This window comes from Bombus pascuorum, chromosome 17, assembly GCF_905332965.1.
Source record: "Bombus pascuorum chromosome 17, iyBomPasc1.1, whole genome shotgun sequence".
NCBI classification, from domain to species: Eukaryota; Metazoa; Arthropoda; class Insecta; order Hymenoptera; family Apidae; genus Bombus; species Bombus pascuorum.
The window spans coordinates 1,223,624-1,242,797 of record NC_083504.1 but is presented as its reverse complement, the minus strand read 5'-3'; the positions used below and the strand labels follow the sequence as shown (position 1 = coordinate 1,242,797).

At 37.3% G+C, this 19,174-nt stretch overlaps 1 protein-coding gene across 8 annotated transcripts in view; it reads right to left on the bottom strand.

Moving 5' to 3' along the window:
• LOC132915408 (tyrosine-protein kinase Btk) overlaps nt 1–19,174 on the bottom strand; it is a 358,897-nt gene that overhangs the window by 18,588 nt on the left and 321,135 nt on the right. The window contains exon 1 of one of the 8 annotated variants that reach the window (XM_060975193.1): nt 3,332–3,412. The exons of the other annotated variants lie outside the window; for them this stretch is intronic. The gene's annotated coding sequence lies outside the window, so the exon portion shown is untranslated. Of the gene's footprint in view, nt 1–3,331; nt 3,413–19,174 lie in introns of those variants that run through there. 8 annotated transcript variants of the gene reach the window in all.

Genomic DNA, 19,174 nt, shown 5'->3' with positions numbered 1-19,174 from the left:
GAGAAATTCAATGATTTTTCATTAACCACCATTTTAAACCTTCAAATGATCAACATTTGTTTGGGCGAAATGTTTTAATGGAAATGCTTTCAAAACGTGGGATATTTTGAATGTACAGAAATTCTTGATAAATATTATTACCAAAGCGAGTTATATATTGAATTGCAACTAAGTGATTGTGGATTTTGTCATTACCACCTAATGAGCCAGTACATCCTAACAACGGAATCTACAGGAATTCTATGATATTTTCAAATCACCTTATTCCATTTCTCATAATTCTCATAATTCTCAAAATATCAAAATTGCAAGAAAGTCTTGCCTCTAAGAATTATGCAAAATTTTCTTTACATCTAATATATTTCAATTTTCTTACATTTTGAAAATTCCCAAACTTTTATTAACAGAGAGTTATGCTAATGGGAATTCCACAAAAACTTTTCACTGTCTCTTATTTTGCTTCTTTGGTATCTTGGAAAATTTTCAAACTTTTGCTATTGAATGGGAAGTATATTTAACAGTATATCTGCAGCTGATTTAGATTTACAAACTGTTGATTTCATTAAAAGTTAGCAAGTGTTACTTTATATATAAATATATATATATACTTAATATAATATTTTTATTAATATCAATTTTTATTTTATAAAAAAAATTATATTATAAACAACATTTATACAAATATAATATTCATAAATTAAAAAATTAAACTTTATTATATAAATATAAAAGAATTAATTAAATAATTCTATATTTTGAATATTAAAAACAATTAATCATTAATATTAATTTTTACTTAGTTAACTAATTCGTTGATTCCTACAATTTGGTACAATTTACCGAATGTCCAGCTGGACAAATTGTAAAGTACAATTGGTGTACCTTTGGTACAATTCATGCAGATATAATATTGCTATAAATATACCTAAGTATACTCATGAACTGCAGTGCACGTAAGATCGTCTACAGGAAGGAAATTCCCTGTTATCGGTTCCAGTTTACCCTGGATCTATCTTTTCCACCATAGAGATATCCCTTCTTTTCCCCATGAATCGTTTCGATCTATTGTGGATCCGCGCAACCAGAAATACCTCAATCTCCCAAAAGTTCACGGAAATGGAAGAGGAAGATTAGGGAAGACGGAAGGTTCTCTCTCGATCAAAATTCAGAATCCAGCTGCGATCGTTGATAGAGGAGGAAACTCTGGTTCCTGTGCACCGACGATGATCAATATTCGTCACATGGAGAGATGGGTAGGGGTCGACATTGTCAGGGTTGGTTGGACGATTCTTCATACCATATCGTGCAACTGTTGCCTCCACGAGAAATCATCTTTCACACATTGAGAGCTAAGCGCTGGAACGTCATCAGGGAAATCTTTCCACGCTCGTTTTCGTTTCAGTGTTGAAAGCTTTATTGCCGCGTGATTCTCGATATTATTATTGCACGGCTAGGTCCCTCGAGCTTCTCTATCTTCCCCTGTTTTATGCTGTGTATTTAGGATGGAATCTACTACACGCTGGTATCATTATTTTTATTTCATTGTTCTTTTTTTAAATTCATCCAGTGGAAAAAGATTAAAGTTAATGCTTTTGTATATCTATAGATCCAGGTAGTTTTTAATTTGAAAATTGCTGTTTACACTGATCTAATTTAAATTTTTATAATTGCAAGGGGAAATATTGAAGTTAATGCTTTTGTATATCTATAGATCCAGGTAGTTTTTAATTTGAGAATTCCTGTTTACATTGATCTAATTTAAATTTGTATAATTGCAAGGGGAAATATTGAAGTTAATGCTTTTGTATGTGTATAGATCCAGGTAGTTTTTAATTTGAGAATTGCTGTTTACACTGATCTAATTTAAATTTGTATAATTGTAAGGGGAAATATTGAAGTTAATGCTTTTGTATATCTATAGATCCAGGTAGTTTTTAATTTGAGAATTGCTGTTTACACTGATCTAATTTAAATTTTTATAATTGCAAAGGGAAAAATATTAAAGTTAATGTTTTTGTATATCTTAGATCCAGGTATTTCTTAATTTGAAAATTTCTGTTTACACTGATCTAATTTAAATTTGTATAATTGCAAGGGGAAATATTGAAGTTAATGCTTTTGTATGTGTATAGACCCAGGTAGTTTTTAATTTGAGAATTGCTGTTTACCCTGATCTAATTTAAATTTGTATAATTGCAAGGGGAAATATTGAAGTTAATGCTTTTGAATATCTATAGATCCAGGTAGTTTTTAATTTGAAAATTGCTGTTTATTCTGATCTAATTTAAATTTATATAATTGCAAGGGGAAATAGAATATTTATGTAGAAATCATGGGTTTCAGGGGTTTATTATTTTTTAAAAAATTAATCAAATATGTTATTGCTAGCTGTAATTCGCAGATTTATCAAACCATTATTTTGGTAAATATTATATTGGAAACTAAGTGATTGCGGATTTTATGAGGTGGTATTAACAAAATCCGCAATCATTTAGTTGCCAACCCAATACATTTAAATATTCAGATACGCGTGTAACAATAATTGTACGGATTAAAATACAAAAACGTTAATTACCGTTAATTAATATAATACCCATATATTAATGCGAAGATTTTATCTCGTAATAGAGAGAGAGAGAGGAAATGTGTGGATGAATGTATAATAGAAAAATATATTTAAGCAAGTTTAAGTATAATGTAATTAAGTACAATGTGTATGCTAATCCAAATCAACACGCTGGCAACGTTATTTTATGAAAGAGTTTCGATATCATGAGTCTATGGAGTCAGTGCATCATCTATGCAATGCATGTTCCTAGAAAACTATGAGGCTGAGAGGCCCTTCAAATTGATTTAGTGCTAAACAATGCTCAATGGCTTCAAGGGCTAAGAAAACTGAACTTTAGAAAAAATATAGAGTTTTCCTTGAATTTTTTTTTATTATTATTTAATTTGTACTTTGCAATTTGTACTGCTAGACATTCGCTAAATTTCCTTGAAGTGGGACCCACTTCAACAATGAAAAATCACATGGATTGAATATACGTACATTTCAAACAGATTCGAATCTGTTACTAGTCTTCAGAATTTTGTACTGTACAGCCCTCTTCATGGATATTGAGAAAGCATTTGACAAAGTGAACCATGAGAACCTCTTACAAACAATCAAAAAACACTTCCCGCAACAAATCCACCGCTTACTCAAATCATATTTAAGCAACAGAATTTTTGTAGTAAAAATAAAGGATGTATATTCTGAAGTAAAAGACACCAAGGCAGGGCTACCGCGTCTTAGGGACAATATTATACAAGCTATACATAGCCAACATACCAACAACTACCAACAGCAAAATACTGACATTCGCGGACGACACGGCTGCACTAGTCAGGCACACTAATGCAGAAACAGCAGTCACATTACCACAAGATCACATCAGAAAAATAGAAAAATGGCTACAAGATAAACAAATAAAAGCAAACCCCAGTAAATACAACCATATTACATTTACACTAAGAAAACGGAAACTACCGAATATCCAATTGAATGGCATGCACATAACACAAACAAGGCAAGTTAAATACCTAGGACTTCACTTAGCCATACAACTTACATGGAAACAACATACTAAATCAATTATAGACAAAATACGGATGAAAAGAAAACAAATTTACTGGTTAACTAGTGGATGTTCTAAACTCAGCACAGAAAATAAACTAAAAATCTACAAAACGATAATAAAACCAATTTGGAGGTATGAAATACCACTATGGGGGACAGCAGCAATGAGCCGTATAAATAAACTAGAGTCGCTACAATCGAAGATACTGAGAACACTAGTGAACGCCCTCTGATATGCCAGAAACGAAGATATACGCAAGGACTTAAAAATACCAACGGTAAAAGAAGAAATCGGTAGGTACGCAGAAAAAACAAGGAAAGAACTGCAACACATCCAAATCAGCTGGCTGCTGAAGCGAGCAAAACTGATAGAAAGAAGACTAAAAAGAAAACATTGATCTCACTAAAGAAATAAAATAATCAAACTCGAAGATGGTATCCCACTGGGGGTAGCCATCCACCTTTTATTATTATTTAGCAATAAAGCTCGAAAATTTATCAAATGTCCAGTTGGATAAATTGTAAAGTACAAATTAAATAATAAAAAAAAAATATTTTTGTAACGTCTAAATATTACCATGAGTCATGTAAATTCAGAAAAGCAATTTCAGAAAGATTGTGTGGATAATATCGTGTCTCGTTATAGTTCAATATACGTAAAATAAGGATTCTTGAGAATATTCTAAGAAAATCTTCCGTTAATAGAGTTGGTAAGAGCGAAATTGATCGGGTATATACTGGAAATTAAAAGAAAACTTGAAAAGGGTTTCGTTCGCGAATCTGGCAATGGTTCCATTATGATTTATCCTGTTGGAATCGTGGCGTGTTTATAGCGCGATAAAGAGCCGCTCGCTTTTGCATATCTGGGGCGTACAAATCAAGCCATAATGATCCGCGAGGTTTGACTTGAACACGAAAGGCACAAGGCTTCTGTATGAGAATCGTTATTTTGCTCAAGGAACAGTATGGTCGTATTCATCTTACCTTTTACAAAGATTTGTTGTATAATAAATTTCAATATATCGATATACAGAGAGAATATATCGATAATATCGAGAATATCGATATATATCGATAATACAAAGAGAAATGTAACAATAGGAATATACAGTAGAAAGATAGCAACGTTGTTATTGTAGTTTATAAAAGAAATTTTTACGGTTTGTGAGAAATCATCTCCGATGAATTTTCATCAACCATCGAGAATCACAGGGAAGATTAGTAAAAATTAAATTGGGTTGGCAACTAAGTGGTTGCTGATTTTGCCATTAACACCTAATGCTAACCCAATAGAAGAGAAATTTAATTTTTATAGTATACGTTTCACTATTACAATCACCTTTACTATACTGCGCAGTTTTATGCATTTATGAGAACTTGGTAGATGCAGAAATATAACAGAATGCATATAACAAATAGAAATATACAAAATATCCAAAGTAGAATATTTGTTATAATTTTTAATGGATAAAAGGAATCTCCATCTAAGTTTTATTCTTTTAGTTGAGTATATAAAAATATTGCATAAAAATTCACATTCTAAGTGATAAAATATAAAATTGTATAAAAATAGTATGTGAATGAGAGATTCGAAGGTATTAGTATTCGACAAGAGTATTAGGGAACATCAATTTTGGAGGCGAAATTTGCGCGAGCGAAGTTTAAATCAGGACACCTATTTCCTCCTCATGAAATACCTCCATTCCGTCTCATTCTCTCATAATTACGCTTAAATACTGTCGGGATAGTTATGTCCTTGCCGTGGAAAATTGGATTTCAAAGGAGGCTGATTGCGTTCTGTCCCTAGAAACTGCTACAAACTTGGACAATTCACATTCTGTCAGACACGTGCAAAAATATAATTTATCCCCTGTCGCTCATATGTCAATGCGTGGGCGCATAATTTTCTATAACATAAATATTGTATTATTTTAATGAGAATAATATAACCATACACGGCTATGATTAAACCCGGCTAAGATAATTAAATACCAATATTACTGATTTGATATCGATCTCCCTTCAATTTGATTAGGGCGATGCCATGGGAAATTAAAGGCTCGTTCAAATTATTCGACATCTGAAATTCTAAGGTACTTTTTTTTCATTTCAAATTACTTGAAATTTGTCTTTAGATTACTCGAAAGTTGAAAGAGACTTCATACTTTCTTCTCATTTTGCACTTTTAAGTATTTCGCCATAGCTTAAAAATGTTTTAAAGTGGATAATATTATCGTGATAGATAAAACTGCTGCTTTCTCTCACTTAAAGAATCGTGGAGAAAAAAAGTCGAACTATGAGAGTGCCAGGATTCGAAACTGGATCTTGAGCGTTCGTAACCAACGGCGCTAACCACAGCTTTTTTTTTTTTTTTTTTTTTAAATAGTTTATTTAGCCAATATTTGATTTTTTGTACATTTTTGAGATTCACAATAAACAATGAATTGAGTATAGTGTGTTTAGGCAAAAGTACCGATACGCGTCGGTACGACGTAGCCATGGTCTAATATGTGTCGTGGATTTTCGGTTTTTGCGTTTATTTTTTTGTTTTTTTTTGGGTTTAAGTCGCATTGGTGCGTGATTTTTGTGTATTCTTGTGTGTGTTGTATTTTGTCCTGAAACTTGGCCGCAAAACAGGACTCCTCGGTGTATTACTTTTATGCGTTGTGGGATTTTGGGGGGGGGGGATGAGAGGGAAGGGGAGGAGTGCTAACCACAGCTCCACTATCGTCCGATCGAGGATAGGGTCTTTATGTAGCAAGCCACGGGACAGGAATCGTTGGAAGATTTGTTGTCGAGTGCCGCTACAGATGTCTTTTGTTTTTATATGTTTTTGCCATTTTGCTTTCGCTTTCCTTTTTTCTTTGATTTTGTCAAGGATGTCTGTTGAAATTATATTGAATGAACCGATATTACATTTACATCGTTTGAGGTACTAGGATTCTAGCAGAATACTGCGACATCTACCGAGTAAAACAAAATCTCTTCAATCATCTTGATAAAAATAAGAAATTCCACGAATATTCTCAGTCTACCCGGTATCGTTTCATTCCTTGTTCTTATCATTCGACGATTCCAAGTTATCTACGCTGTCTGTATTTCCTCCGAGATGCTATAAAAATACGATTGTGTGTGCGCGAAGCGTTCGTTTCGTAATCCGCGAAAATAATGAAAATTTCAATAATTAGCGAGGAACGTGAACGCAAAGGAGGCGCGCGAGGATGAAAGAAAGACACGATACGATTGTATAATAGATACCGACGCGCCATCGACGAACAGTCGGGAAGTCTAGTAGCTTTGCGTAATAACCGGTAAATAATTGGCCGGTGCGGCGCGTCCCAACGTCTTCCGTGGCAATGCGCTGAGATAGCTGTCTCTCGTCGTCTGGCCAACTGCTGTTCGTGTACGGTCCGCGCTTATGGTTATCAGTACAGAGCAATAATAAAAAACGATGATTAACGCTTTGACTGCATCTTATTATTTTTGTTATTCAAGTATTCTTATTATTCAAAGCATATAATGGCACATATAATGGCATTATTGGTGGTCACTGGTTGGTATAAACAAGCAAGAAAAACAAAAATCAAGGTATCAGATTTTAGAATGGCACTCGCCATGCACCTTACACAGTGCCATTCATTAGAACCGTGAAATATACTTATTCGACAAAGATTGCAACACGAAATGCAGAAGAAAGAACGGCAAGCGTACCTGGCACGAAAATTTTGCAGAGATGGTATAAAAAAAATGTTGAACAGTTAGAATTAAAAATTGCTAAGAATCGGACCAAAAAGATGACTACCTATTGTTCAGATTGTATTGATAAGTCACAGTTATGTTTAAAATGTTTTAACACAGTGTACCGTTAGATACAACATTTCCCAAATAATTTTTACAATTTTAAGAAGTTGAGAGTCATAGGAGAAACCGTGGCGGGTCATATGTGACCAACGTGGCAGTCATAGTGTTTCAACCGTTTAGTGGTTTTTAAGACTTTACCGACCGATAGCCGATTAACCGGTCTTTTGTCGCCGACGCTTACCGACCGATACCTACTAAAATAGTCAAACTCGAAGATGGTATCCCGCCATGGGGGTAGCGACCCACCTTTTATTATTTAGCAATAAAGCTAGAAAAATTTACCGAATGTCCAGCTGGACAAATTATAAAGTACAAATTAAATAATAATAATACAAAAATATCATCTACGCACATCCATCCACTTATACACAATACCTTATTTTAGCCATTTTTACTATTACACATCTGTATTAGTAATTTATCCAGCATTTACTATCGGCGAATTAGAAATAAATAAATAAAAAAAGTAAATATAAATATTGGTTAGCGACCATAAAATTCGAATAGTAGAAGCGTAGAGCAGAAAAATATTCCGTTACGTAAATTATTGTACAATGCAAATTTACTCTATGCTATCCTATCAATATATAGCCAGAACAACCAGAATATCGCATGGTTGCACGTCGTCTTTTGTATTCAGGGCCCTCGGTTCGCCGTTTAATTTAACCAAAAATAATTTCTCCCGTTCACCTGCCACCCACCGCGCATCTGACTACCTAAGTTCTTAATTAGTGCACGGATAGACGCGTTGGCCGTGGATCGGGCCGGTGCTACCTCGGTTACGAGTAATTACTGTCGGAATATTTGGAGCGGCGCGGAGGTGGCTCCGCCGTAGAATTTACTAGGATAGCCGAAATTGTCGGCGTATTTCATGAGATCGTAATATAATCGGTTGCTCGCAGCTTGCATGAAATTTGAATCTCGGCCCGACCTATTATTACGTCGCTTTTACCTTTTAACACTTTTAATAGTAGTTCAATTCTATATATTTAAATATTCACTATAAAATATTTTTATGTGTATTATATCATCGTACGTATTATATAAAACATTTTGAAATTTCATTAGCACTGTAATGAGACACGACTGTCACGATTATTTTGGTAAAGTAACAAACCGATTTGGAAATGTATGTACATAGGAATTACAAGATATTTATTGCAAATTATATATATGTTGCATTTAGTAGAAAAGTCCCATTGAATATTGTAAACAATTTTTATAATTGTAATTTAGTAAAATAGTTTCATTAAAAATTACAGTTTATTAATATGATATATAATTAACTGTTTAATATCTTGCAGTTCCTATTGTGTTGTCAACTAAGTAATTGCGGATTTTGTCACTAGGTGGTATTAAGAGAAACCGCAATCACTTAGTTGCCAAGCCAATAGTACACGTTTATTTCAAACAAAAGCCTCTGTCCACACCCTATGCACGAAGCGTCGCTTCATAGAAGCATAAGCGTAGTCTATTAGACGTGACGACACTTCTACCCTGGTGTTCAGTCTACGAAGCGTACAGTACGATACAACATGTCTGTGATTATTAAAATGTCGAGCGACGAGGAAAGACGCCTTCATCCTACGATCACTACGTTCTATATTTATAGCTGCAACGAATGCCTGGTTACTATCAATGTTAACGCCAGTCGTGACGACGAAAATGGTTGTTTCGTGGACAGGTGCGCATTACTTTAGAACGATCGCTGCATGAAAGCATACTGTTACCATCAACGTATCTAATACGCTTCTATGGAACGACGCTTCGTGGTCAGTGGATCAATATAATTATGATAATCAAGTCTCGTTGCAAAGTTAATTTATTGCAAATTATAATACACACAATAAATTTATAATAGTCAGACTGGAAGATGGTATCCCGCTGGGGTAGCCATCCACATGTTATTTAGCAATTAAACTAGAAAAATTTACCGAATGTCCAGCTGGATAAATTGTAAAGTACAAATTAAATAATAAATATATATATATATATATATAAGTGATTGCGGATTCTCTTAATACCACCTAGTGACAAAATCCGCAATTACTTAGTTGACAACACAATAGGAACTGCAAGATATTAAACAGTTAATTATATATATATATATATATATATATATATATAATATTATTATTTATATATATTATATTATATTATTATTTATATATAATATTATTAATTATATATATATACATATATATATATTTGTGGCGGCACTCGACGACGGAACTCTCCGACGGCTTCGCGACACAAAGCGCTATACCATAAAAGCGTAAGGTCACCATGCCCAATATACCATCGATATCCCTACGGTTCTTTCGCCGAATTTTCGGAAGAATGCATACGTGGCAACCGTCGCGAACGTCTAACAAACGCGTGCGTAGTGGGGATATCGAGGGGAATAAAGAAAAGAATCCGTTTGGTTTTGGACAGAAGATTCATTCAGTTTCGAATAGCGAAGTGCGAAGGGTCTAGCGTAACAGCGAAGCAAACATATTCGAGAAGCATGATAGTCGATTGTTGACTGTTAATTGTTAAATAAACTTTATTGTTGAACATCAAGAGTATTTTTTGGGCACTTATACCTTAAACCACCTCATATTTATGAAAGATATATACGTACGAGTGTTTGAATACTTTCACGAGCTGCCAGTGAAAAGAGGATTTTTCTTCGCTGCATTTATGAAGGAGTGATCGTGTAATTGGGTCATTTCTTCTGTTAAATTCAGTCATAATTTCCCGGATTGCCGCTAATTATTATCGACGTTGATGCTTGGCCCCTTAGGCTCTTTGTTATTAATTATCTGGTAACGAGGTTCTTTCATGCGATGCTCCTCGTTGTTAACCGGTTACTTCCGTTCCACTGCATTTTCATTCGCGCGGTAAGAAAATAATTGTTACGTTTAAGAATACTTCGCGGCCTTTAGTTGCATGTTCTTTTCAAGCAACGAAAATTTTTTCTTTATTATTTAATTTGTACTTTACAATTTATTCAGCTAGATATTAATTTTTCTAGCTTAATTGCTAAATAACATTCGTAACCAAAATGATGAAGACTTAACTTTCGTTTTGTTATATTAAGAAGCTTTGTATTTTGTACGCGAATTTGTGATTGTGATATTTTATAAACGTTTATAAACGAACAAAGGAGCGATTGATAAATTTAACAAAAATATTCTTCTCTTGTTATTTCTTCCGAGAAACAGCAATTCATTTCAAATAATTAACATTTCGCGTAGTGGTACCAAAAACTTCTTCGTAAATTCTGCCCAAAAATTGTTTAACAACCATGTTTCCTGCTAACATTTTCAGAGTTCGTGTACCACTCAACGAAGCAACTCTTACGGTTGCAATACACACATGCAAGTATGAAATAAATACATAGTGAATTACAAAGGTATTTGTCTTCTAGTAATTATTGACTTGCACGATTTATTTAAATTTCCATTTGTATTATAATCAATCGATATTTCCCAATGAATAAATTGAGGTGGTTTATTATACGTGTTGGTTTATTAAAAAGACGAGTGATAAAATTGTAACATTCAGAGTATATTAAAATCACTTTAAAATAAAATTACAAAGATAGTGCCGGTTGTAATCGTCGCTCGCTCTTCGACTGTGTGACTCGTTATACTGAACGTCCTAGAGGGCACGTTCATCTATTTGTATCGACTGGTGATGTTACAAAAAGTTCAAATGTAACTCCGGTTGACAACTACAAATAATATTTTGCCCGCAGTTCGTTTACCTTTAAACCTAGCGAACCAAAACAACATTGTTATTCCAAGGCACAATAGTATGAGTCTCTGTAGATTCAGATCTTCCATTGACTCATGTGCCGCTACAAGTTTAATTATTACACCTATTCCTATCGACAAAGATTGTAGAGTGTATGCTGTTAAAGTGTATTAATTATGTAAATTTAACGACTGTAAGGGTACAAATATTTTTGTGATTCACTGTATGGTATATGTATGTGAATATTTATTCTCATTAGGTAGAAACATATTCTAAAAATGTGTTCTGTTGCCATCATGAAACCAATAATATACAATGGCTCACGAAAGTATTCGAACGCTTACGTATGCAAACTTGAATGGTCAAAATAATGTGCATTAAGTAATTTGCTTATACAAGCAGATGTCAGTAGGAAGATGGAAGTTTTGAGGTTATGTCAGTAAAATTTGAAAGGTTTCAACAACGTAGGTAGAAGTTGATACATTTATTAGAAACACGCATTGTAAGTGACTGACAGAAGTATTTAAACGCTACATATATTATTAAATTATTTAATATTAATATTTTGTTGGACCACTTTTAGCAGCGATAGCGTGTCTCAATCGGCGTTCCATATTGTAAACCAATGATTTTGTAAAACTACTCTCAACGGAATTCCATATTTCTATAATTTTATCTTTCAATATTTGCTTTGTGGTTATCTGGAATTTATTTAATCTTTTTCCGATTTCAGTCCATAAATTTTCAATCGGATTTACGTCTGGACTTTGCGGTGGAGTAATTAACATATGTGGTGTGTTATATACGACCCATTCTTTCGCAATTCTAGCAGTATGCTTAGGATCATTATCTTGTTGGAAGTGGAAATCTTCCAATAATCCTAATTTACGGACGCTTTCTTTAAGGTTATCTTTAAAATATTTAAATTCCTATATTTATCAAGTATTCCATCAATAAATATCAAGTTTCCGGTGCCCCTGGCAGCCATGCATCCCCACACCGTAATCGATCCATCTCCGTGTTTCACTGTTTCATGTAAATGTCGAATTTCCAATTCCGTATTTGGTTTCCTCCGCATATAATTTTACCCATCCGAGCCAAAAATGTTAAACTTTGACTCGTCCGAAAAGATGACTTTGTCCCAAAAAGAATTATATTTATTAATACTCTCCCTTGGTACTACAGTATCGCAGACAGATCGTCTTACATGACCGGCGAGATATACACAATGTAACGATAAGCGCATAGTTGTCGTCAAGCAGCGAGTTCTAAAAAACATTGATTCGCCTTCGGTCCGTTATTTTACCTACACAAAAAAAGGGGCATACATGCTCATAGGCGCGAACGTTTGCGAGATTCAAGCATGGTGGGGGTCGTCTCCAAGAGGAGACAAAGGAAAAATTCGAAGGGCAATCAGTATCATACGAGAATTCAAACCGAACGCATCGAGAGGTTCAGATAAAGAAAATCAAAGTCGTTTAGTCAAACGAATATAACGAGAAATATTATAAAGTCGAGTCGAATTATAATAATAAACTAGTTGTATCATCGTTAAATCATTTGTAACGTGTTAATTATAATTTTAAATATTGTTAAACATGGAAGCTTATATTAACCCTGTTAATTCTGTGTTACAATCATTTGAACTACCTCTGTTATCCTAATCGAAACAGGGGAACGACTGGTTCGCGGCGTTTACTATTAAAATCGTAGGGAGAATTTACACCTCTCGCTGACGTGTTCCTCGCGATCGCGTCTTTCCGCGAACGGTCGTAACACTGTTACTGAAACGATATCCTAACCTCAAGTGAACGTATCAATATTTTCATTTAGCAACGATGTTTACATTCGATGCAAAGGAAGATGAAAAACTATCAACAGTGTTATAGCGTTCGAATAATTTTGTGTGATGGTAGTACACCTCATTTTATTAATTGAAATTTGTAAGTGTAAGCGTTCGAATACTTTCGCCAGCCACTGTAGATAATTCTAAGGCCTGTTTCAATGAAGATAATGAACTCGTTCTTGTACTGTATATCGAAATCGATTGTCGAAGACAAATAAAAGAGAAGAATATTTTCCTATGACTCAATACTTTTCACGTAATCGAGAAGCATTTTGTTACACGGTTTAATAAATCCTAACACGACACCGACGTCACATTTTCTTAGCGATAGCCTTCTCTACCGTGCGAAATATAATGAAACGAAGAATAATGTAGCAGAGAATAATCCATTTTGCTACGTGTAATTCTCTCCCTGTGGACGTTGCAAAATACCGTGTAATGAATACTTTCTTACAGCAGCTGCTCCATTCGGCCGTATCGTGCCGGCAGAAATTGTTTAATAACGATCAACTAAAATGAACACGCCATGAATTTGAATAAAGCTGCTGTTAAATCATATTTTTCATAATTCCATGAATTTACGTTCGACAGAAAATGTTCAAATTATGAGTATCGTGAATTCATTTGATACAACGGTATGTTCGTAGCAATCCATTAAATGTTCAGTATTTTCGATTTTAATAATTTTCGTATTTATTACGGATCGCGGAGATGAGAAAGAATCATCGTAAAAACGGAATGGTGAAATTATCAATATCGTTTCTGTTATTTCAAAACTATGAATATACATATTTTGGAATTTTACCGTCAGAAAGTGCACTTTCAATGTCTTCTTTGTAATTAATTGTACGTACAAATCGGAACGGCGAATGCGGCATAACAAACTTAGTATAATTTTCCACTCGTATCGTATGGGTTGGTAACTAAAATTTTGTCATTACCATCTAATGACAACATCCACAATCACTTAGCTGCCAGTCTAGTAATTTCTATAATTCACCAAACCAATGTTAGTTAAAAATGAATTTTCATGAACGAAACAAGTTACATTGGAAGTCAGTATAAGTCTTACAATACGTAATGCTTATCCAAGGTTTAATTACATTCAATAAATAATTATATTAAATTCGATAAATTATCTTAATCAGATTACCGATATTACATCGAATTATTGATAACATAATAGACGAGTAAACTTTGCTTATTTATGCATTTATGGACAATGTAAAATTGCAAAAATATACAGAGAACATACATAACATGTATATTCAAACATCCAAAATATAGTATTTGTCATAATATTCACTGGATGAAATTTTCTGCTTAGATTCCATTTTTCCAATCAGATATATAAAAGCACGCGTTCGTATAAACATCCTCAACTGACACGAACAACAGCAAAAAAGTAATAAATTCGCACTTGAATATTTCCGACTTGCGAATTCGACTTTAGAATAGCCACAACTGTTGGGACAATGACCACAGTGAGGTTAGAGAAACGATCAGGGATTAAGCCATGCTCGATACGCTTAACGTATCCCGAAGAAGAGATGAAGAGGGTTAAAGTGTGGCGTGAATGCATCGCTATTATGCGCCAACCAGATATTATCCCAGTTGGATCGATCTTACAGACCCCAATTTCATTCGCAGACAATACACCATCTAGTTACGCTTTTTCTCTTCGCTCTCCCCACCTATCTTCCTTGTCCCTCCAATAGAAAGAAAGATCAGCGCTCGTCTTCCGCACCGCTGCAGGCACCAACTCGTCGCAACGACGACGAACGCTGTAATTTAACCCGCGTATTTGATGAAACCGCTTAAAACCTTTTAAACGAGGTTTAAATCATTTGAGGTTGAAATGCAGAATTTCGCACGCGACTGCCCTTCCCTCTCGGCGGCGTTATCAGTAGTCAGCTTAATCGGCGACCACTTTTTCCTTCTCCGCGCGCCATTGTCTTGCTGAGGCATTCACAGAACGAGTCCGCTCCCGCATTTGTTTCGTATTTTATTAATTTCTTTCGCCGAGTCGAGCTTCTCCGGCCTAATTTCTTCCTTTTCACCCCCTTTTCTCTCGTCTTTCTTATTTCTTCGTTCTTCTTCTTTTACTTTTATCTGTTCTCGTCGATTAATTCGAGGCGAATAAAGAAATATCAATGGACTTCATTGGAGGAGTATCGATGTTGTGCTGGATTATTTAGTTATTAATATATATATTATTATATTGTCACGAAGGATTGTAAAATGTAATTGCAAAATGATTATCACTTAATGTTACGTCGGCCGACTCTCTACCTGAGCCGGACCTCACATCGCGGACGGATGGCAGCCAGATGTCCGCACATCCTTATCGCGTACTCTTGAAAACACTCGCAGCCTGACTATAAATCTCAGAAAACTCTGGCGAAAGTCTTTCATTGCAAACAAGGGCTTTTCCACGAAAGCGTTTTCTAAGGTTTCTGGTTAACGTCTGGAAAACACGTGAACGCTAAGTGTTCACACGTGCGATGCCTCCTACTCCCAACTTTCCATCGAGGGTGGCTAATACCCTTCCTAGTCCATCGATAGTCTTACTAACCAATAGAAACAATTTCTATTACCCTCACTTCTCCAACCAAAAACTGTCGTCAACAAATCAGATGATTCCGTGCGTTAGACACACCCTTCCTTAGCTCACCTCCGACACAGCATCGTCACGATCAAGTCAGTTCGTCTTCGTCGTCAATTCAATCAACACGTCTACCACGATCGCTCAGTCCAACGAACTCACTGAGAAGCATCGTAAAGTCGCAATCTAACATTCTAACCGATCAGTCGCAGTCGAAAACTCTTTGTACGGTCGCGTCCAAATCAGTCACATTGTATAACATATAACTCGAACATTCTAGTGGTAACTTCCGATACTATTTAAACCGACACCTTATATAAGCTGTAAGTGTTATTGTGATACAAATATATATTTATTCTACAATCGTAGAATAAGTTGCATTCAGTAAATCACCCCGGTTATCCTAAACGAAACGCGGGGAGCGACCATTTCGCGGCGTCGATTAGCCGAATCGTAGCGAGAATTTACGACTCTCGCTGACGCGTTTCCTCGCGACCGCGTCTCTCCGCGAACGGTCGCAACAATTGGTCCTTCGAGCCGGATCACGTGTCAGTGAAAAAGTGGACTTATCAGTGACCATACAGTGCCACGTGAATCCAACATAATTGGCGGAAGCGTTACCACTCCAGCGAAGTCAGGTGCATCACCTTCGAAGAGATACAACCCGTTGGTCGAGGAACGCAACCACGCAACCTCCCCGCCGCAGCGGGACAATCATCGACATCGCAAGTACAACCATTTCGACTTCACTACCAATGTGTCACCTTCGGGAAGGATCACCTTCCTCGCGAAGCGCACATCAACCACATTCCGCTGCACAGTGACAAGCGATATCTTGCAGCCGGAACAACTTCGGTCTCATACCGCAACTCTAAGGTAAGCTCTTTCAAAATATCGAAATCAGTCATGGCTCCCAATCTGGAAGAGCGCACAAAACAGTTGATACTAAAACGAGAGGGGTTCAGAAAAGAATTAGAGGCAGTTCGCGCAATACTCGACAGTTATGAGGAAGGGGCCCCTATCCACACCATCCAACGTAGTTTGAAAGAGTTAGAGATAGAATTCGCATCATTCAAAAAGAATCAGTGTGACCTAGACGATAGGGAAGAAGGCCCGACACAGCAGGATCGCGTGAATTTACAACGGACATTCTATACTATCTTCGGGGACGCGTCGGCCATCATTGACACCGCAACGAAACAATCAGAGCCGACGATCCGAGGTCCGACTTCGAACATTTCCTCGCCGGAACCCGTCGAGTTGCCGACAATTCAGTTACCCACCTTTTCGGGAGCCTACGAGGATTGGCCAGGTTTCGCGAATCAATTTCGTAACACGGTTCACGACAACCCGCGAATCGACGACTGCAAACGTTTGACATATCTTCGATCCTGCTTAACGGGCCCAGCGGCGCTAACCATACCATCTTTGAATAACGTAGCAACCAATTATTCCGCCGCGTGGGCAATACTAGAGAAAAGGTATAACAGGCCAGAGAAGATCGTGCAGAGACACCTGCAAGAGATATTCAACACAGGCCTCGCATCGCGCACAGCACACCTAGACTTGCAATCCTACGCGACCAAACTAGAATGGCATTACAAGGCATTAGAATCGCTCGGACATTTGACGGCAGACTCCGTGCTATTATATCTATGCACCTTTAGATTAGACCGGGATACCGATCTCATCTGGAAGGATAAAACACAACACACACCGTTCCCCACATTCACGGAATTCCTCAATTTCTTGAACGATCGGAGTCTAATCAGCGAACCCTCAAGGACGACGCGCCAGCCACGCGGGCAGGCGTTTGTCACATCACGATCGTCATCAATTTGTCCAATGTGTAGCGGACCGCACAAGATCTGGACTTGTAGAACCTTTAGAACGAAAACCATCGAAGAGCGCATCAGGGCCGCCGAAGAAATATCGGCATGCACTAACTGTCTGACGACAGGACATACACTCCCACAGTGTTCCGCCGGGTCCTGTCGCATTTGCGGACAACGTCATCATACTCTTCTACATAGATCCGACGCTCAGATTACGAATCGAACCATTTCCAGCAACGGGGCACCCGCGACGACACTCCCTGGCAAAACTATAAATACCTTGAAACATCCAAACGATACTCTACCAACAGGCCCCGACCGACGCCTGCAGAAAACACAATTCGGAAGGGTCAACGGGGGGAGCTCATTCTTCCCATTAACCGCAAGGGTCTTTCACACCTCCACAGCAGATCTCGAAGCGGACATCACTCGCCTTGGGGAACTCGACGATAAACCACGAACAAAACCCACATCAGAGGCGAATCAACAATACGAGGAACACATTCAAAATCACGTCCAACGCATCAACGAAGGGCGATCCATCGTCGCACTCCCCTTCAACGAGAAACTGCCTTCACGCGGATCATCTAAGACAATGGCAATGAAACGACTTGCCTCTCTCTCATCACCAACACGCGACTCGACGACGACCAAGTACGCGACATTATCGGAACAATCTGATTCAACGCTAGCAAACTCCTTGAATCAGACAATCTCTAACACTCGCAACTCTTCGCCTACACGCGAATTGAGGACAACCTCTCACGATCCTCCGGACCGGAAAAAACTGAATCCCGTCCAGGACAACTATGGTCATACTCCGCCGATGGAGAATATCTTATCAAATCCAGTGATGATTCCGTTGCATGATACACGGAACTCAACGCACGACACTCGCACCGCGTCACCGACACGCGACCTGACGACAACCACGTTCGCATCGTCAGCACCACAACACTCTGATTCAACGCCACCAGACGCATTGAATCAGACAATCCTTCACGATCGGCGGGATCGCGACGAAGAGAGAATCTCATCAGACGACAATTCGGCTCCGCCATTGATCTCTACGAATCCGTCACAGAATGTCTCATGCCCTATCACGGCAATTCATAAAGTAGAGAACAACGTGTTAAACTTCGTCAATGACACCGAGGTCTATCCGAAGTCGAAATCAACGACAAACTCTCCGGAATCCACGACGTTCGATTTATCCAGGAACAGGTTCTCCTCGATCATCACTTCGACGGCTAACAACCTATCCTGCATCACGGCATTTGTAACACATGAAACAAATATCATGCCGGAAACTCAATCTCCAGAAAATAACCTAAAGACTCCGCCTTCGCCACGGCCGAAAGAGTCCACACGCGCGAGTGATCCGAATCGGAATGATCACCACCTTATTGCCTACATTGCTACATCGGGCAACTCTTTGTGCACCACGTTCAATCTGGCGTCGACCTTGGCTCCAACGAAACCAGGACGGTCTCCAATGCCCAAACCATCAGAATACGAAGAACCTTTGAAGCAATCAAAATGGTTCATCTGGCCTACCTCTAATGAACTCACTAGTAAGGCCGCATCATCGCATTTCCTGCCAAATCACTGCCCTCAGACACTGAGATTTAGGTATACCCCGGGTTATGCGGAACCATCGGGCG